Below are 27710 nucleotides of genomic sequence, written 5' to 3'. Positions count from 1 at the left end.
GAATTCACTTGCTGCACAGGAGAGAGTGAAAAGTGATTTACAACTGTAATTCGGGGAATAAACCAGTATTTGACTTTGCTGATTTCCCTGGGCTTTTCTCATAGAGATGTCAAGAACAATCTTCCTTGTCGGGGCCAATGTATATTCAGGTTTTGGTTATAAACATGAGCACCTGAGAGCTAGAATATAGCCAGAGCCTGACTAGTAAGGACCAGATATGCTGAAAATGTAATTAGCCATCTTTGCCTCTGACTGAAGGACTGGGTGCATTCAATTGTTCCTGGGATATGAACCAATGAGGAGAATGATCTCAATTCCACCAATAGGAACAAATCCTGTGGTAACCTTGGAGATCTGCATCAGAGCTGCTGACTCATTTCTCCCTCCCATCTTTGTGGTGCGGCAGAAAAAAATGAAGGTGAAAATGGATGACAGAAAAAATCAGTTTACCTAGGACCAGAATCCAATTATCAAAAGAGGAAATCATTGTGAGGTAACTAAGAGATTATCACATATGCCCCTTATTGGGTCTGTATCTTTCCTATCTGCCGGAATTGCTTCATTTCGTCCTGCTAATGGTTGATTGTCATACTGTGCTGCCGATTGCAGCTTACTGGTATCAAATTCAGATTCCCTAAACACACAGATTGGAGAATCAGACACTTGAAATTTTTCAGAAAGCAGGTGCCAGGGGCTATTTCCCGACACTGCAATTATCTTACTGGGTCTTACAATGGCGCATAAAATCAGTATATCCCGGTTGTTGTCAGGTATTGACTTTCTAAGTTAACATTCATTTCAGAAAATGCAGAATCCAAGACCAACCCAGGAATCACAGATTTTAACGCTGAAGCAGTGGCTTCAGAGACCTGAGCACATTTCCTGCACCGCAAATAGAAATAGGTGATCTTAGCAAGAACATGAGAATTCTCACCAAATACTTGCTTTCCTAGGTTTGTATCGCTTCTGTTTCCTGTAGGTCTCCGGGAAAGATTTCCTTTTCTGTGGTTGTTTATAGCCAGTCTACCTGACTGAATTCCAGCTAAAAGCTGGATTTCAGTCAGGAGCCTGACTGGTAAAATCCTTCATCGCAGACCTTTTTATGCCATCTGGGAACCAATGAGGAGAGAGAACACAAACCGAGGATTGGAAAGCGTAGGAGTGCGTTTAACCCCATGATCTCATCAAGAGCCGATTATTCATCAGTGTCTACTTCCTCCCTGTGCGTTGTAAAAAGAAGCAGAGCAATTGACATGGGAACGCAGGATAAAATGTAATTTACCCTGGGTTTTCCTCCAGTTAACAGCAGTAAGCCGACAAATATGACAGGTTTTCGGAGTGAGCTTGCAGCTGCTTTTTGCCTAGATTCTATCTGTACACATGGAACCCTCCATTCCTGTCTGGAGATTTCTAATTATGACTATGTGCACCCAAGTATGTCTGGTTTCTAATTCTTTGAGATATGTTTATATAAATATTTTATGCAATCAAATTATTTTTAAATATGTTACATATAAAACAATAATATGTGTTATATATAAATCTAATATATAATTAAAATCTTCCATGTAGTTAAATTATAATACACAATAAAGTTGATTAGAGTGTTATACAAGGAAATATGTGGATTGTAGAAAGGACTGTAGACTTGAAATGCTCTTCCAAAGAGATCCAGCTGTCATATAAGAGCCCATAGTGTCTTAATGATAAAGAAATGATTTAAGTTGAATTGAAATCAGGAAAAAATAAATATACTTATATTGATGAGGCTGTAATGGGAATACCCACTGAAACACCTTACCTGAGCTAATGGGAGCCTAACAACTCTGGCTTGACAGTGAGAGAACCAGCGCAGTACCAACTAGAGCTCAGAATATAGGTGACAGCTATTTGGCTTGGAAAGACTGTTGGCTTCTGTCAGTAGAACAAGATCCCTATTGTTTGTTTTGGCCCTAGAGAACCCATTCTCTGGAAGGCTAAATAGATACCATTGGAACAAAATTAACATAAAATAAAATAATAAAACTATAGTATATCATATGAAATGAAATAAATACCTAATAAAATTACCCGTGTTAGTGATGAGTCTTTTAAGGTACCTGGTGAACCATACATAAAGAAAAAGATAACTTTTACATATAACTTGGGGTTAGTTAAATGTGATTTTGCATTTGAGCAATTACAAGCTGTAAACAGAAAAAAAATGAGTTCAGGAATTTTACTCTTTACTAGGTTTTCTCTGTCTTATGGGGAATGATTAAAGTCACAGTGTTTTTACTCTTTGAAACTGTGTTGCTGTGATTACTTAATTTCACAGAATGGAAGGGGCAGGCTGAATAAGAAATTGGGCCTGCTCATCAAAACCATATTTTATGGCAATTGTAAATCACAGCCCAGACTGAGGTAAAATATTAAGAATTAGCTGTTGAGGATACACTTCCATGATTGTGTGGTTGTTCTTCAGTTTTTAAACATGAGCATTCAGGAAGAAATTACTACTCAGTCAGTGAAAAAAGTAAGTATTAAATATAGAAATTGTAAGATATATATATATATATATATATATATATATATATTAATCATAAAGCTTGTCAAGCAGAGAGCAAGGATGGCAATTATTTATGTCTCTATAATCAAATCAATAAAATATAATTAAAAGGCTGTGTATATTAAAAACTCAGGTACAGGGTATGTAATATTCCTTTATACTGTGTAAATAAATGTCATTGTGATTGATTTAATAAAGATCCTGACTGGATTATATCTAGGCAGGATAATGTTAAGTTTAAGAAACAGAAAAAGAAGTATTTGGAAAAATGAGAGGAGTCTCAGTATCATGAGAATCAGTGGGAAGGAAACGTACTTTCTATTCTGAGAAAAGTTACCAATCCATATGATAGCACATATATGACATATGATTAATTTAAAATGTACATGTTAGGTAGTAATAAGCCTGAGTTACTGTCTGAGAGTTTGTAATTAATGATTATTTTCAATGTGGTTATTATGAAACTATATTTTGGGACACAAAACTCTGCCTACTAAGAGCATTCTGACTTGGGGCACTAATTATCATATAACAACTAAAAATACATTTAAAAGATTCTAAGCAATCAAAAAATGGAGTCAAATATGTCATCTGAATAACTTACCTTAGCTCATATATGATCAATGCTCATGGCAAAGAGAGGAATAGCTCTTTAAAAAGAAGCTTCTGTGCTGGTTGCTGGTGACTAACAGGAGTATGGCTCTATTTAGTGCCCCCACCCCCATTCAAATACTTAATAAGGTTTATTAACTGAGGACTATATGCTGCTCAGGGTAAGCATGGACCCAATAATGTCCCAGAGGTGCAGTGATAATTATGGCTCCCTGATACCTCAGCCATGAACCTAGTCTCTCAGGAAACCAAGGGCAAGGAGCCAGTCATGTACGCCTTGCAACAACACATGCTGTACTCTGAGCAGTGGTAAACTGCAACTAACACAGGAGTTCAAGATTGGTCTCATCTGATCAAATACTCTAAACAGACTGCTGTGTGTTTATAAATATACATGTATCACTGTTTCTGCACATCTTTTCTTGGTTCTTTGTAAGTTTATTATAAAATTAAATGGGATAATATTTGAGTCACTGATAAGCTGGGATTTATGTAATTGCTTATTTTTATTTTGTTTATTCATTTTAAATTCTAAACACAGTTCTTTACCCAGTTTTCTTACCATATGCTTGCCTCACCACAGCCCATCTTTCATCAATTCCTCCCAAAAGTATGCCTCCCATATAGAATCAACATAGCCTGGGATATTAAGCTGAGGCATTTCCAAAACACTACCAAATGAAGGCTGAGTTAGCCATGCCAACTTATGGAATTGTCTCCAAAATATATAACAAATATAAAACCACCAAATATATAAAACAAATATAAAACCACCAAAAAAAAATCCTGGACACCTGTTATGGGTCCCTCAAATAGAGCAAGCTATACTCCTCTCTTGTCACATTCAGATTGCCTAGATCAATAGAATACAGGCTTCCCAGCTGGTGCTGTAGTGTTCATGATTCCTATAAACTGGGTTCTTTCCCCCATAGATATTTTATACCAGATGGCTTCTCAGAGGAGATAATTGGGTAGGCAGTTAAAACTCTGAGTAAGTCTGTTATCAAATCATTTTTGTAAAGATATAATATGAAAAACAAAGCTCATTCCCACGTGAATGGATGCATAAGGTAAATCACATAAGCCGTCCATAATACCATCCATAGTGTTAGCGAACTGGTCATTAAATTCTTGAATAACATTATTATCTGTAATCCTATAACTTTCAAATTTTACACTTTACTTACCTGCCCTAAGCAATTAGAGTGAATTGAAGTAGGTGTAGTAATCTTTATTGGCCAGGAGGTGTCGGCAGTTGCAGCCAGCTGACAGACAGACTGAGCAGCCAGGGCTCAGGCTGCTCTCTCAGAGCTTCTTCAGAGCTGCTGGTGTACTTCTCCCTCCCAGCTAAACGTGTACTGTGTCAGAAACAACAAAAGGGCAAGTAGATGACAGGTAAAGTCTTATTTAGCTTAAACGTTTATTCTAATTATCAGAAGAAAATACCATCCTGTGGAAACTAGAGGGTGATCCTCTATCCAGCTACTTATCCCTCCATCCTGGCTATTTATGTGGAAACCTCACACTCTTCCTGCTATGGCTGATTGTAATTTTGTGCTTCCAGTTGCTTGTTGTTGGTATGACATTCAGAAATTCCATGCATATTTCATAAACAAACTGATTAGGGAATATGACCCTTGACATTTTCAAGGAGACCCCAGTGGCTATGTGAGACTACTGCCCAACTTAGCCATTTTCTCAAGAAAATCTCTGATTGTATATTTTATCAGCACATCTACTAATTCTGTCAGGTATTGATTCCCAAAATTAATCTTCCTTGTAGTTATTGCAGAACAAAAATTGGGCAAGAAATTGCAGATATAAATTCTGAAGCAATAGCAATTAGAGACACAAATACATTTCCTCTACTGCCAAGAGAATCTGGTTACTATTAGCGGAAAAAATGAAAAATTCCACATATTCCTTTCCTTCCCTATGTTTTATTGCCTCTGTCCCCTGCAGGTCTCCGGGATAGAATTTCTTGTCTAGGGTTGCTTATAACCAAGCTTTGACTAAATCCAGCTAACAGCTGGATTTTAGCCAGCAGCCTGACTGACAAAATGCTAGAGTACAGACTTTTTTTTAAAAAAAATCTGATTGTCTTATATTGGAGGAGGACATGCATTCACACACAGTTGCTTTAGGAAGCACAAGAACAGAGTTCTCAAACAAAGGATTAGAAAGCACAGGTCTGAACTTTACATGGAGATCTTCACCAGAGCTGCCAATTCATCTTTGTCTCCCTCCTCTCTGAGTGTGGTAAAATGGGTAGGATAATTGAATGTGGCACACAATAGAAAATACTTTTTTTAACCTATGCTCAGCTTCAAGTGATCATTAGAGAAAACTATGTAATACTGAAATTTGACTGAGTGAGTTTCAGGCTGCTTTTGCCTAGATTTGAGCTGTATACATGAAAGCCTTCATTCCTGTTTGAACTTTTCTGATTGTGACTCTGGACTCTCAAGTACATCTCACTGCTGAAAGAACAGACAGACCCCTGTCTCACCATCTGGAGAGCTCCTTCCTAATCAGAAACCTCCACAGTTTGATGCCCCCCTCGCTTTGAGAGACAGTCACCCTTGGCCAAGTCACCAGCCCAGGCAGAAGATGGTAGGTGCCCAGATCTCTGCAAGGACCCTATGTCCTTAGATACTGTTGTTGTTTGGACAGCCTCGCTCACTCCAAGATAGCCTCTTTGCTGTGTAGCCGTGAATGACCTTCAATCTTGATTTTTCCACCTTCGCCTCCTGAGTGCTGCAATTGCAGATGTGTGCCATTTTGCCCCGTTTGTGTGCTACTGGGATTGAACCTAGAGCTTCGTGCATGTTAGACTGTCAGCTGAGCCACATATCTGACCTCTGTTGTGGAATATTACTTTAACTATGTAGAGGTATATTCCATTTGTTTATTTTACAGAATATTACCTTAACTAGGAAAAAAATATAAGAGGTAGCTAGAAATGTATCTGAGCTGTTATCCAAACAGTATTGTAATGACTATAATTTTTTTTTGTGATTACTTGGGTCTGGGTGTATGGGAAACCTAAGGTAATCTCTGCTTTCATCATAGTGCCCAATGTTTGGCAATGTCCATCAACATAAATCCTAAGAATGCTTTAAAAAGCTTTTCTAGGCCCACAAAAAGGGAGTCAATTCCAGTTTCATGGTAGTCACAGTTTTTTTCAGAAAGGCTTTTTTTGTTGTCAGTGAGTCAGACAGCTTTCTGGTTCAAACTAGAAGCACAAGAATATTTTGGAAGGTCCTGCTACAAAGTATTTAAATGGTGCTTATAGGCAGCATACTACAAATTGCTTTATGCTGAAATAGAACCCCTGCATCCATTGAGTTGAGCAGCTATGATTGATTGCAGAGGTGGTGAACATAACTCTGCCATCTTGGACTGGATATTTTCAACAGCAGTGGGGATGATCTTCGTCACACCTGATAAACAATAAAAAGAAAAAACCTCTCCTGTCAAAAAATGATTACACATATGCAATAAAGATAGATTCATTCAAAAACAAACCTCCGAACAGGTCAGAGTTCTCTAAAAATTGTGCATACACTTAAGAATAAAATGGGTAGAGAATGGTATATAATGAATAAGTTTATAAAAATTAAACAAAGTCTTTAAAGAGACAGTAAAAATAACATAAAACAGTACAGACAGTGATAGATTAAAGGAGTAGAGATGATAAAATAAATGATAACATCATAAAAGTAAACCATGTAAAGAAGAAATGTATACAAATAATATGAATTATGTTATTTCAGTGTTCTTGAAAATTCTTACTGCAGAGAGACATTTGATTTGGGGAATCCTAAGCTATATCAAAATATATATTTTAAAGACATCAAAATTTGAGTCTAAGAATATGTGGGTTTTGTTGACTTTTCAAGACAGGGTTTTTTGTAGCTTTGCAGTCTGTCCTAGAACTAACTTTTGGAGAGCAAGCTGGCCTCAAACTCGCATAGATACATCAGTACAGGGAAAAATCTTGTCACCATCATATGGTAAATATGTTACTTTTGATAAGACATGCTATATTTGTTTCTACAGAAGATGAGAACTAATGGATTGTTTCCAGGAAAATGTTGTTTGATGGAGCAAGAACTCCAAAAAGGTCTCCTCGAACCCTAAATAAAGCTTCCCACCAAGCTACAGGAAGTAGTTTGTAGAAAACTGCAGGCAAATTTCCAAATGGCTATTTTTGTTTGTTTTTATATAAGGTGGAATATCATATAGAGATGAAACGTTGTATTCATATGGACCTTAGTTTACTGGTGAAAATTTAAGGTTGATTTTGGTACAATCTGTATTTGTATTTCTGATCCTGTTTAAGTTATTTTTTGTATCTCACTTAATGTAGTCTATAGTTAAGAATTATAGATTAATACATAGTCATCCATAGTAATTAAACTTTTAGTCATGTAATTTATGTTTTCGAGAAGTGCTGAAATATTGTTTAGTTAGATAATATTCAACACCTCACAGAGTTACAGAATATGGCATTTAAAAGATTTTAGGAATGTTGCAAGGAGGCTGCTTATTTATCCCAGCCATGCAGAACTGAAATAATAATATGGAAATGTGTTAATTAAACCACTGCTTGGCCCATTATATCTAACTACTTATTGGTTAACTCTTTCATATTAATCTAACCCATTTCTATTAATCTGTATATCACCATGAGGTTATTGCCTACTAGCAAAGTTTTGATATGTCTGTCGCTGGCTGTAGCTCCATAGCTTCTCTCTGACTCTGCCTTCCTCTTGCCATGATATATGCCAAGGAACTTCTTTATTCATTAACTAATAAAAGCAATACATAGACAGAAGGACCTCCCACACTATTTTCTCTTTTCTCTTTAAATAAAAAGGAATGCTTTAACAGGGTAAAATTATATATAAAATCAGGTATCAAGCAAGAATTACAGTTGCAATATTTATATCTACTTTATCACTTATCATAACTAAGGAAAACTATAATAATAACTACCAAGTCTTCAACTTGGGAATATGGGCATAGTTCTGTTCAAATTTCTTCCTGCAGTTTATTTGGTGAAGTAATTTTCTGAGAGTTGGTCAAGGGAACCTTTCAGGGGTTCTGGTTCCATCAAATTATATTGGTTTGAAAGAATTCACAGGTTTTGATCTTCTGGGCAAACAGAAGGAGAACCTGTTTTCCAAAGCAACATATCCTTAGACCCAAATTTGGAAGTCATAATATCTTTATAACATATGTGCTGTTTTAGCTTAGAAGTCCATACAATGAAATGTCTCTCAGTACTAGCACCTTCACAGTCAAAAAGTTCAAAGAAAATACAATAATATACATAATCCAGTCTCTCTGAATTTTCCATTTTTATGTAGCTTATTGTTCTTTACACCTTTTAAACTCTTATTATCTGTACTGTCCCTTTAAAGATTTTACCCTTTTTCAAAGCATTAAATTTATTTTATAAATCCCAATGCTTTTTCTTCTATCTTCAAAGCCTATGTACATTTATCCAACACTATGACTCATCTGTATTTGTCTTTATTGCATATCTGTAATTTTTTACGGTATAGGAGCACTTTTTAAAATTTAAACACTTCTTTCACACTTATGGTGCACCATTACTATGGTATATATGGTATTTTCTGTTTGCCTGCCTAAGTCTAAAACTTAAGCTGTGACATTGCTATGATAAATTTGGTACTACCTGCTTGCTTCACAGTGTCCAACATGATGGAAATCCAGTCACTGCCTCTGCAAGCCATGCACATTGCCCCAGCTTTAGGCATCAACAGGTCTATGTAGCCATTAAGCAAACAGCGGCAGTCTGCTGACATACCCCACTCAAATGCTCTGTTGCTGGATCTTTTCCCTGAAAGAGTCAGAGTTTATGCTGCCAGCATGGCCCTATAAGCTGCCATTTCAAAATGACATGACTTTTTTTTTTTCATTTTGACTCAACTGAATCAGGAAAACCACTCTTAAAGGAGCTGTGGCATGCCATCAGCAAACAGTATGAAGCTGTGTTACACTCTGTATTTGTGTGTTTAGAATTTCTTTTTAAGCTTTCTCAGGCTTTACATGAATTTAGGCCACCACGTTGAGGGGCCAATTTGTAGTAAGGAGGCTGTTTATTTGTCCTGACTTCCCCAAACCAAAATGATCACACAGAAACTGAATTAATTAAATCACTGCTTGGTCCATTAGCTCTAACTTCTCATTGGCTAATTCTTACATATTATTTTAACCAATTTCTATTAATCAATATATCACAAGGTCATGGCCTACCAGCAAGGTTTTGGGATGTCTTTTTCTGGTGGCAGCTAACTAACTTCTCTCTGAATCTGCCTTCCTCTGGTGTGTGACAGTTCAGTGTTCTGTCAATTATGTTTTAAATCGGTGCAGATTGTTCAGTAGCCAGGAAGGAAGTAAAGGTGGGACAACCAGACAGGAATTAGAGGGGGGAGGGGCAAAGAGAACAGGAGTATTCTGGGAAGAAGGAAGCTCTTTCTGCAGTCCTGTCCAGACACTGAAGAAGCAGGATGTGACCTGCCCCACTGAAAAAGGTACTGAGCCATGTAGCTAACATAGATAAGAATAATGGGTTAATACAAGTTCCAGGTGTTAATAAGAAGCCTGAGCTAATGGGCCAATCAGATTATAACTTATGTAGACCCCTGTGTGATTTTCTTTGGGGCTCTCTGGCTGTGGGAACTGGGCAGGACAGAAACCCTCACAACAAGAGAATGGTGCCCAACATAGGGCTTGAACCCATGACCCCGAGATTAAGAGTCTCATGCTCTACTGACAAAGCTAGTATTATAAATGGTGCTCACATGAACAACTGCATCCACATAAAATCTGAGAAAGCTTATGAAGTAATTCTAGACAGAAAAAAATAAAGCATGGCTTCTTGGTAGCAGCAATTTCTTGGATCTACTCTGCTTGCTAGAGATAAGCGCTGTCATTAAAGACAGGCTTCCTGACTCAGCTTTAGCTGCAAAACCCTGAAGCACTTTTAAGAGGTCCTGTCATAAAACACTTAAATGGTGTTGATGAAAATCTGACCACGTGCTTTTTGGTTTTCAGCCCTAGCAGGAAAAAGCTATGCTGAACTCTGAAGGACTATCTCACCTTCTTTAGGCATCTTCTGTAATAATTTTTCTATGGTTCTTGCATATCCAGTTAATAGAGCATACCATCAAACAGTCCAGACAAGAGCAGTTTCTTCTCTTCAAGTTTAGCAAACTCCATAAAGCAACTCATCGATACTCATCTTCTTCTTGAAGTAATTAGTGCTACCTTTAGCAGATGTGCATGAGTGTCATTACCTTGAAAAGTCCTAAAATTTAAAAACATTATAAATGGAATATTCTGTTAGTGTTTGAAAGGATTGAAGAATAACTGTCCATCTGAATTATATATCTGTACTTCTAGAAAACCAAAACCACATGACTACAAATTTGACTATTATAGATGACTCTCTATTAAGCTATATTTCTTAATTATGCACTACATTTTAAGCTAGCTGCACAAACAAAATACCTTTATCAAGAGCAGAATTATATATGTAACAACATTGATCTTAAATTTCTATCTATAAACCAGTATCCTTATGAATGCAAATCTCTGTAGCATATCTCTCTTTAAATGCAAATAGACAGACACAGGAACTTTACCTGGTAAGCCACAGCCACATAGTGATACACAGATTAATATAAGTAGATTAAATTAAGATGTAAGCATTAGCCAATGAGACGCTAGAGCTAATGGGTCAAGCAGTGATTTAAAGAATATAGTTTCTGTGTGAATATTCCTGGAATCTGGGCTGCTGTGAAATGAACAATTGGCCTCCCAAATCATTAAATGTCATCGTAGAACCTACATACAGCAAAAAATGGAAACATGCAGAGATCCCCAGTTGATCACAGGGCTGAGCTCCCAAAGTCCAGTGGAAGAATGGGAGGAGTGAGAATACATGCTAAGAGAAAAAGGCCATTATGGAAATACCCACTGAAACAGCTACCTGAGGTAATGGTAGTCTAGTATCTCTGTCCTGACATTGAAAGAGTAGGAATAGTAACAACTAGTCACTTTGATTTTGTGGGACAATTTTATGGCTGGGTCAGATTGTGGTGCCAGGGGCAGTGGAACAAGAATTTATCCATCCTGCTTGTTCTGACTTTAGGAAACCCATTCCCTGGAAGGCTGCCTAGCTCAGCCTATATATATTGGGAACAAATAAAAATAAAATAATGAAACTAGTATATGCTCATATAAAATAAAATAAATGCCTAATGAAATTGCCTGTGTTTGTGATGTGTCTTTTTAAGGTACCAGGTAAAAAATATATATAAAGCAAAAGAGAGTCTTTACATATAACACAGTATTATTTATAACTGACTTGCATTGAGTAATTGCAAAATGTAGACAGAAAAAGAATGAGAATTGGAATATTTTTCTTTACTAGGTTTTCTTTATCTCATGGGAAATAACCACTGTTATACTGTATTAACTCTTTGATATTGTGCTTTGTGTTTAATTAATGTCACAAAATCAGATGTGCAGCCTGACCTAGAAAGTGTTCCTGTTCAATGATTCCATATTTTAAGGTAGTTTTAGATCACAGCCCATCCTGTGGTAATATATTAAGCATCATCTGTTCAGGGTGAACTTTCATGTTCATGTGGTTTTTCTATTTCTAGACATGAGCATTCAGGATGAAATCACTGCAAAGTAAGTAAAATATGTAAGGAATAAACACATATTTTAGACTAAATATACACATGAAATAATATATACCAACATTGCATTAATAGATTTTAATCATCAAAATTGTCAAACAGATAGCAAGGATAGAATTTTATGTCTCCAACAGCATATAAATAAAATGTAATAAAACGTGTGTGTATATTTAAAAAAATCAAGAACAGGGATGAAATATTCCCTTATACTGTGTGAATATATGTTATTGTGATTGATTTAATAAAAGTCTGGACTGGATTATGACTATGCAGAATAAGATTAGGCTGACTAACCAGACAAAAAGTAGTTGGGAAAAATGGAGGATTCCCAGTATCATGAGAAGCAGTGGGAAGAAGATGTACTTGCTATACTGAGAAAAGTTACCAGTCCTCATGGTTGAACACAAATAAGAAATAAAATTAATTTAAAATTTACAAATTAGCTAGTAATAAGCCACACTATTTGTTGAGTGTTTATAATGAATAATAATTCTTGCTGTGGATATGCAGGTACTGTCTTGTGGGACACAAATCTCTGTCTACTAATGGAATTCTGATGTCGGTCACTAATTACTATAAAAAACTAAAATACATGTTCAAAATATTCTAAGCAATCAAAAAATTAAACCAAACTTGGCTTCTGAAAAAGTACCTTTGCTCATCTAAAATCAATTATAGTGGCATACAGAGGAATGACCCTTTAAGAGATGTCTTCTGGGCTGGTAGCTGGTGTCAAGTAGGAGGATGGCTCTATTAAGTGGCCCTCCATCCAAATATTTAATAAGGTTTATATACTCAGAGCTGTATGCTATTCAGTACAAGCATGGAGCAAATATTTTCCCAGAAGTGCAGTTGTAATCATGGCCCCATGATACCTCATTCAGGAAGCTAATCTCTGAGGGAACCAAGGCTGGGGAGACAGCCACAAATGCCATACAGCAACACATGCTGTACTATGAACAGTGATAGACTTCAACTAACATAGTAGCTTGAGATTTCTTTCATCTGATCAAAAAAACAATGTAGACATTCAGAAAAAAAAAATCAATAGAAAAAAGAATCTAGAGAGACTGCTGTGTGTTTATAAATATGCATGTGCCAGTGTCTCTGCAGCTCTTTTTTTGATCTTTATAATTGTATTATGGATTTAAATGAGATAATATATTTCAAATCACTGATAAGGTGGGATTTACACCATTGCTTTCTCTTCATTTATTTTTTATTCATTTTACTTTTGAACACAGTTCTCCCACCCTCTCCTCTTTCCACACGCTTTCCTCACCAAAGCCCATCCCACATCATCTCCTCCCAAATACAAGGCCTCCCATTTATAAGCAACATAATCTGGCACATTAAGCTGAAGCAGTTTCAAAACCCTACCATATAAAGGCTAAGATAGAATCCCAACTTATGGAACTGTCTTCAAAAAGTTATCTTTTAACTGAAATAAATCCTGGTCCCCAACAATGTGCCTCTCAAATAGAAGTAGCTACAAATCTGTACCCACAAGCAGCTGGCTTAGATCAGTAGAATATAGGCTTCACAGCTGTTGTAGATTTCATGATTTTCCATGAGCTTGGTTCTTATCTCTGTATCTTTCCCTCTTATGATCTTCCCCTTCCTTGCTCATATGGCATTTTCGTTTCTACTCTTACCATTGAAAATTGCCTTTCCTACCTAAGCTTCAGTACTATATTCAAATGTCTCAAAATTGATTGTATGGAAGATCTAATAATCTAATGGTGTTGACTGAACATTAAAGGCCCAAGTATCTTTTTGCATTCTAAGTTGGCATTTTCAGAGATTCTATAAAGACACATCTATCTTCTGGGTCTGTTACTCCAACTTGTTGAGCCTTAGTTAGTCTTTGTAAAAAGTCACTAAAGGGATTTCTCTTGTCCTGCTTAACTCTGGTATAAGATTAAATTCTCTTCCCTGGTTCTTGAATTCTGACCCTAACAAATGGTGAGTGAGTACAATCCATTAGATACTAATGCTTGCGTAATTTCCTTTAGATCACTCACACCTATAAGCTGCTATTTATATTAATGGACTGCATTAGGTTATTTTGTACCAGACCGCTTCTCAGAGGAAATAACTGAATAAGCATGTAAAACTCTGGGTAAGTCATCCTTGACTTTGACCCATACTGAATGTCTAAATACTGTTATTGTACCTTCTCTCCCTGCCTATCAGTTCTAATAACTTCATAATTGTTTCAACTCTTTTTACCACTTACTTTTATTAAGTATAAATCTCTAGTCCTGTTTGGTGTTCTACTGCCCTCATTGAGTCATTTACCTTCCAGTCCTTATTTTGCACATATGATTTCAAGTTAAAAAACTTCTATAATAAACATAATGGTTCATCCTTGAATATTATTTGGATAGAGTACATATTGCCTTCCTAGAAATATTTCTTCTGATAACCCTTTATAATTTTTCAATAGATTCTGATTGTTAATTTCAACAGTAGAAATTCTTTCAGATAATTTCTCAGCACCGTTCAACATAGATTGGATTTTGTCTGCTAAATTAATGCTATCCTTTTATGTTAATACTAAACCTAGTATTAATGTTTTCAGCAAGCTGTTTATTATTAGTCTGTAAGGATTGTATTATTTCTAAAAGTAGCTCATCCTTGGCTCTGATATTAAACCATTTTCTTAGAGATATAATAAGAAAAACAAAGATAATTCCCAAACCAAATAAATTAATGTATAAGGAAAATCACATAAGCCTTGCAGAACACCATGTATAGCGTTAGCAAACTGGTTATTACATTTTTGAACTGTAATATTGTCAGTGATCATAAACTTTAGATTTTACAAATTATCTGCACTAGGCAATTACAATGAATTGGAGTAGGTGTAATAATTTTTATTGGACAACAGGTGTCATCAGTGTAGCTGCTTGGCAGAAAAACTGAACAGCCAGGGCTCCTGCCCCTTCAGAGCTCCTTCCGAGCTGTTGATTCATTCCTCCCTCCCATCTAAGTGTTAACTGTAGCAGAAAAAGCATAACTGTAAGTGGATGACAGGAAAAAAATATTATTTAACTTAGGCATTGAATCCCATTATCAAAAGGTAGAAACATCCTTGGGAACAAGGGGGCAATCCTATATCTAGCTATGTATCTTTCTGTCCTGGTTATCTACATGAAAATGACCCCCTATGCCTGCTATGACTGATTTTAATTCTGTGCTTCTAATTGCGGTTTGTTAGTATAACATTCAGAAATTTCACACCAGATTCCATAAATGAACTGATTAGGGAATATGACACTTGATATTTTCAAGAAGACACAGGTGGCTATGGGACACTAATGCCTGACCTGGCCATTGCCTCAGGGGGACCCATATTGTGAAATTGATCAGTACATCTGTGGATTCCATCACATATTGATTCCTGAAGTCCATTCCTTGAAGTTATTGCAAAACCAAGACTGAGCAACTTCCACAACTCTAGAATTGAGAGAGACAGCTCACTGCCTGGATGGTCATCAAAGTTCTTCTGTATTTTGTGGGTACCCATCTTCAGCCTACAGGCAATTACTAACTGGAGACTTTTCCAAAATTTCAAAGACAGTTCCACCTGTACTGGCAGTTTATCAGTCACTTTCTTCTATCTTTTACAAAATGTCTTGCAAACTCTTTCATGAAGAAGGAAATATATATATACACACACATAGCAAGACCATCAGAAAGAGTCAGAGATGTTCATGCAACTAGCATGGACCAGGAAGCCTTCATAAAGGAGTCTCACAGTTTTTGCTGCTACCACTGAATCAGAAAGCCTTCTCTTAAAAGAATTATGCCACTGCTTGCTTCTAGCAAACAAAGCTCACCTGAGAAAATGCTGTTACCAAAAAGGCATGATTAACTCTGTCCGTCCTTGTGTGTCTAGAATTCCTTTTTAAACTTTGTCAGGTTTACATGGATATAGTTGAACATGCTGCTAGTTCATTTCACAACCGCTCTGACTCGAAATAGTAACTAAGAAAGTATATTATTTGCAATACTCTTTGGCCAATAGCTTAAGCATATTGCTAGCTAGCTCTTATATCTTATACTAACCCATCTCCACTAATCTATGCACTATTTATGAGAGTGATATATGTCAACACAGGGAAGCACCAATGATGTGGGATTTCCTCTGTATGCTGTAATTACCCTTAATGAATATCAAAACTGTTTTGGACCTATAGCAAGGCAGAATTTAGGTAGGAAGGGAACACGAAACTGAATGCTAGGAGAAAGAAAGGCAGAGTCAGAGAGAAGCTATGGGGCCTCCGCCAGAGTCTGACATTCTGAAACTTTGCCAGTAAGCCACTGCAAAGTGGTGATACAGAGAATAATAAAAATGTGGTAAATTAAAATGTAAGAGTTAGTCAATATGAGGGTAGAACTAATGGGCAAGCAGTGATTGAATTAATACAATTTCTGTGTTATTATTTTGGGGTTGAGCAGCTGGGAAACAACAAGTTGCTTACTCCCTCCAACAAAGTGGTGCCAAACTGGCAAACTGAAATCCACTTGAAAACCTGAGAAAGCTTAAGTCTAAATACAAAAATACAGAGTTTAACACAGCTTCTTGCAGTGTTTCCTATAGAGACAGTGGTGCCACAAGTTTAAAGAGAAGCATAGGATTCAGAAACAGGAATCTACTTGCTGCACAGGAGACAATAACAGCTGATTTACAACTGTAATACTGGGAATAACCCAATACCCGAGTTTGCTAATTTCCCTGGACTTTTTCTCATATAGTTGTCAAGAACAGTCTTCCTTGTCGGGGCCAATGTATATTCAGGTTTTGGTTATAAACATGAGCACCTGAGAGCCTGACTAATAAGGACCAGCTAAGCTGAAAAGGTAATAATTATCCCTCTTTGCCTCTGTCTAAAGGACAGTGTGCATTCAAAATGTTCCTGGAATATGAACCAATGAGGAGGAGGATTTCAGTTCCACCAATAGCAACAGATCCTGTGGTTACCTTGGCGATCGCCATCAGAGCTGCTGACTCATTTCTCCCTTCTCCCTCCCATCTAAATGTGTGCTCCAGCAAAAATAAAAATGCGGTTTCCTAGGACCAGAATTCAATTATCAAAAGGGGAAAGCATTGTGAGGTAACTAGAAGGTAATCACACATTCCACTTATCGGGTCTGTATCCTGCTTATTTACCTAAAATCATCCACTTCTGCCTGCTCAAAAATCCCTCATTTCTCCCTGCTGATAGTTGATCATGATTTTCTGCTGCCAGTTGCAACTTACTCGTATCACATTCAGAAACGCCGTGTCTGAGTCCCTAACACACTGATTGGGGAATCAGACATTTGGAATTTTCAGATTCTCAGGTGCATGAGGCTATTCTCAGACGTTGCAATTATCTTACTGCTCCGTCCAATAAGATCAGTACATCCCGGTTGTTGTCAGGTATTGACTTTCTAAGTCAACATTCATTTCAGAAAATGCAGAATCCAAGACCAACCCAGGAATCACAGATTTTAACGCTGAAGCAGTGGCTTCAGAGACTCGAGCACATTTCCTGCACCGCAAATAGAAATAGGTGATCTTAGCAAGAACATGAGAATTCTCACCAAATACATGCTTTCCTAGGTTTGTATCGCTTCTGTTTCCTGTAGGTCTCCGGGAAAGATTTCCTTTTCTGTGGTTGTTTATAGCCAGTCTACCTGACTGAATTCCAGCTAAAAGCTGGATTTCAGTCAGGAGCCTGACTGGTAAAATCCTTCATCGCAGACCTTTTTATGCCATCCGGGAACCAATGAGGAGAGAGAACACAAACCGAGGATTGGAAAGCGTAGGAGTGCATTTAACCCCATGATCTCATCAGGAGCCGATTATTCATCAGTGTCTACTTCCTCCCGAAGTGCTGTAAAAAGAAGCAGAGCAATTGACATGGGAACGCAGGATAAAATGTAATTTACCCTGCATTTTCCTCCGGTTAGCAGCTGACAATACAAGCAAAATATGACAGGTTGAGCAAGCTTATATCGGCTTTTGGCTAGATTCTATGTGTATACATGGAATCCTCCATTCCTGTCTGGAGATTTCTGATTGTGACTATGTGCCGCCACCTGTATCAGGTTTCTAATTCTTTGTGATCTATTTTTATGTATGTGTTTCTATGCAGTCATATTATAATTAAATATGAAAATTTGATAACCTAGAAGACATTTTTAGGCAGGGCGGTGGTGGCGCACGCCTTTAATGCCAGCACTCGGGATTTAAAATTTTCATGAGTTAAATTATAATACATAATATTTTTAAGTTGATTAGAGTGTTGTACAAGGAAATGGTTGGATTGTAGAAAGAGATGTGGACTTGAAACCCTCTTCCAAATAGATCCAACTGTAATATAATAGCCCATAGTGTCTTAATGATAAAGAAATGAATACAGTTTAATTGAAATAAAAAAATGAATATATTTATATTCTTAACATTTAGGTTTGCCTGTTTTTAAACTTCCAAGGTGTTTGCATACACACCTTATAAGAAGAGGCCTAAATATTTTTGTTTCTAACATGCAATTAATATACATAAAGTATCCTCTAACTATTAATTTAATGCATTTACATTAAATATTCTCTAGATTCCAAATGCAAGAATTTCTCTCAAAATTCCATAATCACTATTAAATCTGAAGCATATTTTTCGATGTTTAATAAAAATATAATTGTTCAATAAAATAGTATGTCCATCAACTAGAAACAATCTATTTGTACCAGAGTGCCATACATGGCAAGGTGACCTGAAAATAATTCTAAATTTCTTTGTCAACTAGTTCAATACAGTAAATGGCCACTTTAATAAGGGTTTGGCTTCATTTGTTTACTTCCTATGATTACTGGGATTTTTCAGCATTGAATAGACTATAAGAATTATGCATTTAGTTCCATTTGTTGGAATTTCATTCAAAAAATGTGTTTCCATATTAATATAATGCTGATTTGATGCAGATATTAACTAAAAGTAGCAGATTTGAGATAGCTTTTCTCCTTGGACTGAAATGTATCATTCTATCCCAGCTGGCCAAGCATACTCAGAAAACTTTCCTTACCATATTTTCTTAATGCCCTGTAATTGTACAATACCCTCTTTATAAAACTAGTATTCTAAAAATGTCCTTTTTTTTTGATTTGAAGAGACAGGGTTTCTCCGTAGCTTTTGGTTCCAGTCCTGGAACTAGCTCTGTAGACCAGGCTGACCTCGAACTCACAGATATCCACCTGCCTCTGCCTCCCGAGTGCTGGGATTAAAAGCGTGCGCCACCACCACCCTGCCTAAAAATGTCTTCTAGGTTATCAAATTTCCAAATGGGTATGCTGCTGACTGACTGTTACCTGACTGCCTTAGGTTACAAGGCTACCATAAAGGCAAAAAATAAGATAATGTCTATAAATCACAGACCACAGTGCTACCACTCTAAAGATCTACTTACACACCAAATACGATATGGTCCTCTGTAAACCCCAGTGTTGCCTTATCTGTTTTGAATAATAAATGATAATCTCAAAAAATGGGCAAATGTCTGCGTTCTTGCTCTATAGTCCTCATGCATATAATGTAATCAGTGCAGCCTGGAGAAAAATCCATGCCCATCGACCAAAACCTGGATAGAAAATTGTTGGTACATTTAATCAATGGAGTACATCTCAGTGTTAAAAAAAAATAATTACATCTTGAAATTTGCAGGCGAATAAATGAAACTAGAAAAATTCACCATGAGTCAGTAACCCATACACAATGATGAGGATGGTATATTCCCAATCATAAATAAACACAAACTATAAAGCAAAACATCAGGGACCGATAACCACAACTCCAGGCAAGCTATGTAATAAGGGGAACATTAAGGGAAACAAACATTCATCCCATTGAGAAGGGTAAAAATCAAGATCTCCTGAGAATATTAGGAAAGTATGCGTGCAGGAAGAAGGTACTGCAAAAGGGGAAGAAGAGGAAGATAGAAAGGGAAAGGGGAGGAGAACTTGAAGGAACAGGATTTTCAAGATTGGTGATGGACAGAATCAGAGAGCAAGGAAAAAGGTATCTTGATTGAGGAGGGAACCATTATGGGACTAGCAGAAATATGGAATAGAAGTAATTTTCAAGAATCTACACGGATGACCCCAGTGAAGACCCTAAACAATAGTGGAGAGTGTGCTTGAAGAGCCCTTGCCTAATAGTCAGATTGATGACTATCTAAAATATCATCATATAACCGACATCCAGCAACAGGTTGAAGCAGATGCAGAGATCCACATTCCATCACAGGGCTGAGCACCCAAAGCAAACTTGATTTTTGCAGGAGTGAGAATACATGCAAGGAGACCAAGGCTGTAATGGGAGTACCCGCTGGAACAGCTTACCTTAGCTCATGGGAGCCTAACGACTCTGGCATGACAGTGAGGGAACCAACATAGTGCCAAGTAGGCGCTCAGAATATGGGTACCAGTGTTTGCCTGGGACAGACTGTGGACCACTCTCAGTGGGATGAGATTAAACCCTAGCGTTTGTTTTGGCTTTTGTGAATCCGTTCTCTGGAAGGCTAAATAGACATAGTAGGAACAAAATAAACATAAAACAATACAGTGAAACTATAGTATGCTCATGTGAAAAAAAATGTATACCTAATAAAATTGCTTGTGTTATTGATGAGTCTTTTAATATACCAGGTGAAGCATACTTAAGGCAAAGGAGAACCTTTACATGTAACTTATTGTAAGTTAAATGTGATTTTGCTTTTGAGTAAGTGCAAGTTGTAGACAGAAAAAAAAATGAGTATAAGAATTTTAATTTTTACTAGATTTTGTTTATGCTATGGGAAATGATTAAAGTTACATAGTTTTTACTCTTTGTAATTGTGTTGCTGTTAATACTTCATGTCAAGGAATGAGAGGGGCGGGCTGACTAAGAACACTGGCCTGTTCATCTATACCATATTTTAAGGCAATTGTAGATCATAACCCAGCCTCTATTTAAGATATTAAGAATTAGCTGGTTGTTCTTCAGTTTCTAAACATGAACATTCAGGATGAAATCACTATTCAGCACATGAAAAATGTAAGGATTAAACTTAGATAATATAGACCAAATAAACATATAAATTAATATATATATATCAACATTTTCCTGAATAGATTTAATCATAAAGCTTGTCAAGCAGAGAGCAAGGATGGCAATTTATGTCTCTATAATCAAATCAATAAAATATAATTAAATGGCTGTGCGTATTAAAAACTCAAGTACAGGGTATGAAATATTCCTTTATACTATGTGAATAAATGTTATTGTGATTGATATAATAAAGATCCTGACAGGATTATATATAAGCAGGATAAAGTTAAGCTGATGAACCAGAAAAAGAAGTATTTGGAAGAATGAGAGGAGTCTCATTATTATGAGAAGCAGTGGGAAGAAAATGTACTTTCTATACTAGGAAAAGTTTCCAGTTCATATGATAGCACACATAAGATGTATGATTAATTTAAAAAGCCTGAGTTATTGGCTGAATGTTTGTAATTAATGATAATTTTCAATGTAGTTATTATGAAACTGTATTTTGGTACACAAATCTCTGCCTTCTAATGGCATTCTTACTTGGGCCACTAATTACTACATAACAAGTAAAAAATATACTCAAAAGATTATAAGCAATCAAAAAATGGAGGAGTCAAACATGGATTCTGAATAACTAATTTGCTCATCTAAGATCAATGCTCATGTCAAAGAGAGGAATAGCTCTTTAAGAAAAGGATTCTGGGCTGGTTGCTGGTGACTACCAGGAGTATGGTTCTCTTAAGTGGCCCTCCATTCAAATACTGAATAAGATTTCTTAACTGAGGACTATATGCTGCTCAGGGTAAGCATAGACACAATAATGTTCCAGAGGTGCAGTGATAATTATGGCTCCCTGATACCTCAGCCATGAATCTAGTCTCTCAGGAAACCAAGGGCAAGGAGCCAGTCACCAATGCCTTGCAACAACATGTGCTGTATTCTGAGCAGTGGTAAACTGCAACACAGTAGTTTAAGACTGATCTCATTGATTAAAGAACCAATCAGGCATTTAGTAATGAAGATCAGGACAAAAAACCTCTAAACAGACAGCTATGTGTTTATAAATATGTATGTACCAGTGTCTCTACATTTCTCTTTTTTACTTCATTATGTTTATTATTAAATGAGATAATATTTGAGTCATTGAAAAGTTGGGATTCATGTAATTGCTTACTTTTATTTATTTTTTTATTCATTTTACATTCTAAACACAGTTCCTTACCCATTTCTCTTACCACAGGCTTGCCTCCCCACAGCCCATCCTCCATCAATTCCTAACAAAGGTAAGGCCTCCCATTGACAGTTAACATAACCTGGAACATTGAGGTTAGGCATTTTCAAGTCCTTACCAAATGAAGGCTGTGTTAGCCATGCCAAATTATGAGATTGTCTCCAAAATTTAGATCTAGCACCAAAAATAATTTCTAGTCCACCTGGTATGGTCCCCTCAAAGCGAGTAAGCTACATAGCTATCTTTCTACATGGAGAAGGATTAGACCAGTAGAATACAGGTTTCCCAGCTGTTGCTTTACTGTTCATGATTTCCCATAAACTTGGTTCTGCTCTCTGTAGGTTTTCATCTCATGCCCTCCTCATTTGGCATTTCGGTGTTTCCTCATATCATTGAAAACTGCTTCTCATACCCTAGCATAAGTACTATGTGCAAATGTCTCATATCATTGTATGCAAGATCTACTCATGTATTGGTTCTGAACTGACTTTTAAAAGCCCAAGTATAGTATTGCACTTGATGATGGCATTTTCAAAATGCAGAAAATCAAACAGTACCCGTCTAGCTTCTGGGTTTGTTACTCCTATTTGTACAGCCTTAGTCTTTTTAAAAAGTTACAAAAGTGTTCTCTCTTGCCCTGCTTAACCCTGGTATGTGATTCAATTCTTTCCTGGTTACTGAATCCTGTCCCTAATAAATGGTGAGTGCAAGACATAAAATACTATTGCTTGCATAGTTTTCTTTAGATCACTCATACCTATAGGTTGCCAATTATATTATTTGAATACCATAGGATATTTTGTGTCAGATGGCTTCTTAGAGGAGATAACTGGTTAGGCAGTTAAAACTCCAGGTATTCAGAGTCTGAATCTCTAGTCCTCTGTACTGTTCTAGTCCCCTCATTTATTCATTTAGCTCTTGGTCCTTATCCTGTACATATGGCTGCAAGGTATGAAATTTATCCGGTAAAGATACTGTCTCATCCTTGGATATTATTTTGATGCAGTGCATATTGCCTTCAAAAAGAGATAGTTTTCTGATGACCTATCATAAGTTTTCATCAAATTTTGATTGTGAAGTTCAACAGTATGAATTCTTTCAGATAATTTCTCAGTACCACAGATTGGACTTTGTCTGCTTAGAGAATGTTATCATTTTCACTAATGTTAATGTTTTCAACTACCTCTTCATTATTAGTCTATAAAGAATGCATCATGTATAAAAATGACTCATTCTTGGCCCTGTTTTCAAAACATTTTCTTAGAGATATAATTTGAAAAACATGGCTAATTCCCAAAACCAAATAAATGGATGTATAAGAAAAATCACATACACCTTGCAGAATACCATCTCCAGCATAAGCATACTGGTTATTAAATTCCAGAATAGTAATATTGTTAATATGTATGTAACTTTCGAATTTTACAATTTACTAACCTGAACTAAGATGAATTGAAGTAGGTGTAATAATCTTTATTAGCCAGCAGGTGTCCACAGTTGCAGCACCTTAGCAGGCAGACTGAGCAGCTAGAGCTCCTGCGATTCCTTCAGCGCACTTTCGGAGCTACTGAGTCATTTCTCCCTCACATCTAAATATGTGCTGTGACAGAAACGACAAAATTTTAAGTGGATGACAGGAAAAATGTTATTTCATTTAGGCACTTATTTCCATTGTCAAAAGAGAGAACCATCCTGTGGTAACTAGGGTGCGATCCTATATCCAGCTACTTATCCCTCTGTCCTGGCTATTTACATGGAAGCCTCCCTGTCTGCCTGCTATGGCCGATTGTGATTCTGTGCTTACAGTGGCCTTTTGTTGGTATGACATTCAGAAATTCCATGCCAGATTCCATAAACAGAATGAATAGGGAATCTGACACTTGATTTTTTTTTTTTTTGAGACAGGGTTTCTCTGTGGTTTTGGAGCCTGTCCTGGAACTAGCTCTTGTAGACCAGGCTGGTCTCGAACTCACAGAGATCCGCCTGCCTCTGCCTCTCAAGTGCTGGGATTAAAGGCGTGCACCACCACAGCCCGTTGAAATTTTCAAGGAGAGCCAGGTGACTGTGTGAGAGAATACCGCCCGATATAGCCATTATCTCAGGAGGATCTTGTATTGTCAGTTGATCAGTACATCTGCAAATTCTGACAGGTATTGATTGACAAAGTTAATCTTCCTTGCAGTTTATGCAGAACCAAGATTGAGTCAGAAACTGCAGATATAAGTCTGAAGCAGTGGCTTTAAGAGACACAAATACATCTCCTGTATCGTAAACAGGAGCAGGCGACTCTTAGCGGAAAAATGAAAAATCCCACAAATTCCTTGCCTTTCCTAGGTTTCTATTGCCTCTGTCTCCTGCAGGTGTCTGAAACAGAATTCCTTGTCTACAGTTGTTTATAGACAAGCTTTTAATAAATTCAGCTAAAAGCTGGATGTTAGCCAGTAGCCTGACTGGCAAAATGCTTCAGTACAGACATTTTTTTTTTATTTTATCTGAAGGCCTCCAATTGGAGGAAAACGTACATTCAAGAGGAGATGTATTAGGAAACACTAAGGACCATGATCTAAAACCAAGGAATGGGAAGCATTAGTCTGCAATTTACGTAGAGATCTCCATCAGAGCTCCTGATTCATCTGTGTCTCCCTCCTCCCTGCGTGCTGTAAAATATTCAGGGTAATTGAAAGGGGAACACATGAGAAAATCTTTTTTTCTTTATACATACCTATCCATTCTCCTACTCCCTCTCTTCCTCCCATTCCCTCAAAATCTGCCCCACCCCCATCCAATCCTCAGAGAGGGTAAAGCACGTTGCTTAGGGGAAGATCCAAGACCCTCCCTATTGTCTCTAGGTTGATTAAGGTATCCATCCAAAGGAATAGGTGGACATGCAGTAGGAACAAATCCTGGTGCCACTACAGTGGCTCCTCAGTCCACCTCAGTCATGTAACTGCCAGCCACAATCAGTGGGACTAGTTTGTTCCTATGCTTCTTCCTTCTCAGTCCGCCTGAGTTTTTGAGATATCAAATAAGCAGGGTAATTAAGTGGAAATAAGGAGAAATTATTTTTAACCTGATCTCTGCCTACAGTGATCACTAGAGAATACTCTCTAATATTCCTGGTTGGCTGAGTGAATTTCAGGCTCCTTTTTCCTATATTCTAGCTGTATAAATGAAAGTGTGCATTCCTGTCTGAACTTTTCTGATTATGACTCTAGGCTGTCAATTACATCAGACTGATGACTGTTTTTTATCTGTTTTGTTAGTTCTTCTGTGTGTTTTTTTTATTTAGCTGAATTATTATAAAACACTATATGTATAATACATAAAACAAATATATTTATGTATAATATATAATTATATTTATATTCAGTTGAATATAATGTATAATATATTCATATTTACAAAATCATGCCTCAAAATTGATAGGATTGAAGAAAGAAATACTGATTTCAAGTCTTTTTCCAAATAGACCCAACTGGAATATAATAACGTAGTGTGCTAAAGATAAAGAAATAAAATAAGATCAAATGATTTGATTAGGAAAGTTTTATATATACATGTATATATATATATTCATGTTATCAACAATTATGTGTTTTTGTTTATAAGGTCTTATATCCAATTTCAGGGTTACTTTGCATTTGCACTATTTGTTTTTTCTTTCTCAGATGTAATTCCTACTCATATAATACATTCTTTAAATTATTCTACAAATATTTCTGGGAAAAATCCACCACATTCCCAATTCTCAAACTATTCCCCAATTTCCAAAATCACTATTACATGTAAAGATGATTTCCTTTTTCTCTCTTTAATAACAACTGAGTTCATTTATGGCATTTGTCTGTCATTCAGTATGAACCCACCTAGTGGAACCTTTGTAGTTCATTTTGGTAAATTCCTTTGAAAAGATATATGATGTTCTTTTCACTAATCTCATTAAATCAAAGAACCACTCTAATAAAGACCGGGTCTCATTTGTCCTGTCATTAAGCATGATGAGGTTTCTGAATCTTGATATATTATAAGAATTAAAACATTTTCTTCTATCAATTGAAATTCACGAGTTCACATGTGCTTATATTGAAGAAAGCAGAGAAATGAATCTGTTCCACCTAGTCTTATTTTTTCAAGGGTATAAGCCAGGATGCTTTGACATAAGGTGTGGTTACAGGACATTTTGTCAAGGCAAAAATGTATTATTACCTAGGGTGTGGTTACTTCTTGTTTGGAGATTTGTGGAGGAAATTACTTTGTTTGGTCTTTGTATCATGGCAAGGAAGTCTTGCCTTCCCCCAACATTTTGGACTGATGTACTTAAAAACTTTGAATAAGAAACTTGGGTCATATAATAGTATTTACTGGATGCCCTTCAAAATGTATAAATTTTCTCTTGAAAAATCTATCTTAATCCTAATCCCTATGCCATGTATGGACAAATAGGTTGGTCAGTACCCTAAATAGTGGCTGTTTGAAAGAGAAGCTTCTGTATGGAGGTATAGCCTGATGGACACCGCAAGTCAAGAATACCACAGGTGTAAGTAAAGTTTAAGCACTTTGGAAGTATGTAAAAATAAACATGGGTTGAATAACATGGGACTATAATTGTAAATAAATTTGTAAATATAGGGGCTGAAAATCAATAATCATCTGACTGGCATTTGCTTGGAGATACTTTCAGAGATAGTGGAGCTAAGTTGGAGTAGTGGCAAGGACAGAAATTTTTAGAATTTGTAAAGTACCTCTCCCTTGAGTTCCCATGCATGGTACCTTGGACACAGAAAAATTGAGGTGAAAATCCAAGACGATATTAACAAATATAGGCTTGGAAGGATCCCAAAAGATTCTTTTAATTTGTGAGTGATTCTAAGGGAGAGTTCGGAATGACACCATGAAAGGCAAAAGGTTGTTCTCCCTGAAATGGCTAGAAGTGAGACAAGTCACTCCAATCCTCCACAGAAGCTTCTAGATGAGGAAGCATTACAAGGACTGTGTGACTATGATCAGCCTGAGCCTGGTGAGCTATAGGAAGAAGCTGCTAAGTCCCACAATTAGGAGTTTTCAACCCCCTTGCTTCTGGTGTGGAATGAAAGTTAAAAACCTGGTAAAGAAATTAAACAGGAGCTCAAAAGTTTGAGGGATTTAGCAATATCACTGTCACAGAATTAGGAAACTCTGTACATCTCCTCTTATCAGAAAAGCACTCCTCTTCCTCCACAAGGGCTGCTTTAGATCCACCCATGGTGAAGAGACCTCCTGAAGTGTTGCAAGCACTCAGAATTTTGTGTATCTCTCAAGAAAGCTAGTTTCAGTAAGGGACAATAAGAGAAAAAGAAGCACAGTGCTTTGAAATGTTATTATTAATAGAAAAAAAAGGATGCTCGGATAAATAATAGATTAGGTACCCAAAGCCCATTCAAACAACTCAAAGAATTAAATGCAAACTGAGTTTAGTATGGCCCAAATATCCAGTTATGCAAATGCTGCTGGAGTATA

At 36.7% G+C, this 27710-nt stretch overlaps 1 long non-coding RNA gene across 1 annotated transcript in view; it reads left to right on the top strand.

Annotated features, from left to right (window-relative positions):
* The first annotated feature begins 365 nt into the window (after positions 1-365).
* Positions 366-27710, top strand: part of LOC142837380 (uncharacterized) — a 41641-nt gene continuing 14296 nt past the window's right edge. The window contains exons 1-3 of the long non-coding RNA XR_012908260.1: positions 366-493; positions 20599-20644; positions 22224-22266. This is a non-coding gene — a long non-coding RNA (uncharacterized LOC142837380). The remainder of the gene's footprint in view (positions 494-20598; positions 20645-22223; positions 22267-27710) is intronic.

This window comes from Microtus pennsylvanicus, chromosome 18 (genome assembly GCF_037038515.1).
Source record: "Microtus pennsylvanicus isolate mMicPen1 chromosome 18, mMicPen1.hap1, whole genome shotgun sequence".
In the NCBI taxonomy this organism is placed as follows: Eukaryota; Metazoa; Chordata; class Mammalia; order Rodentia; family Cricetidae; genus Microtus; species Microtus pennsylvanicus.
The sequence above is the reverse complement of the archived record's forward strand: the minus strand, read 5'-3'. Positions and strand labels throughout refer to the sequence as shown.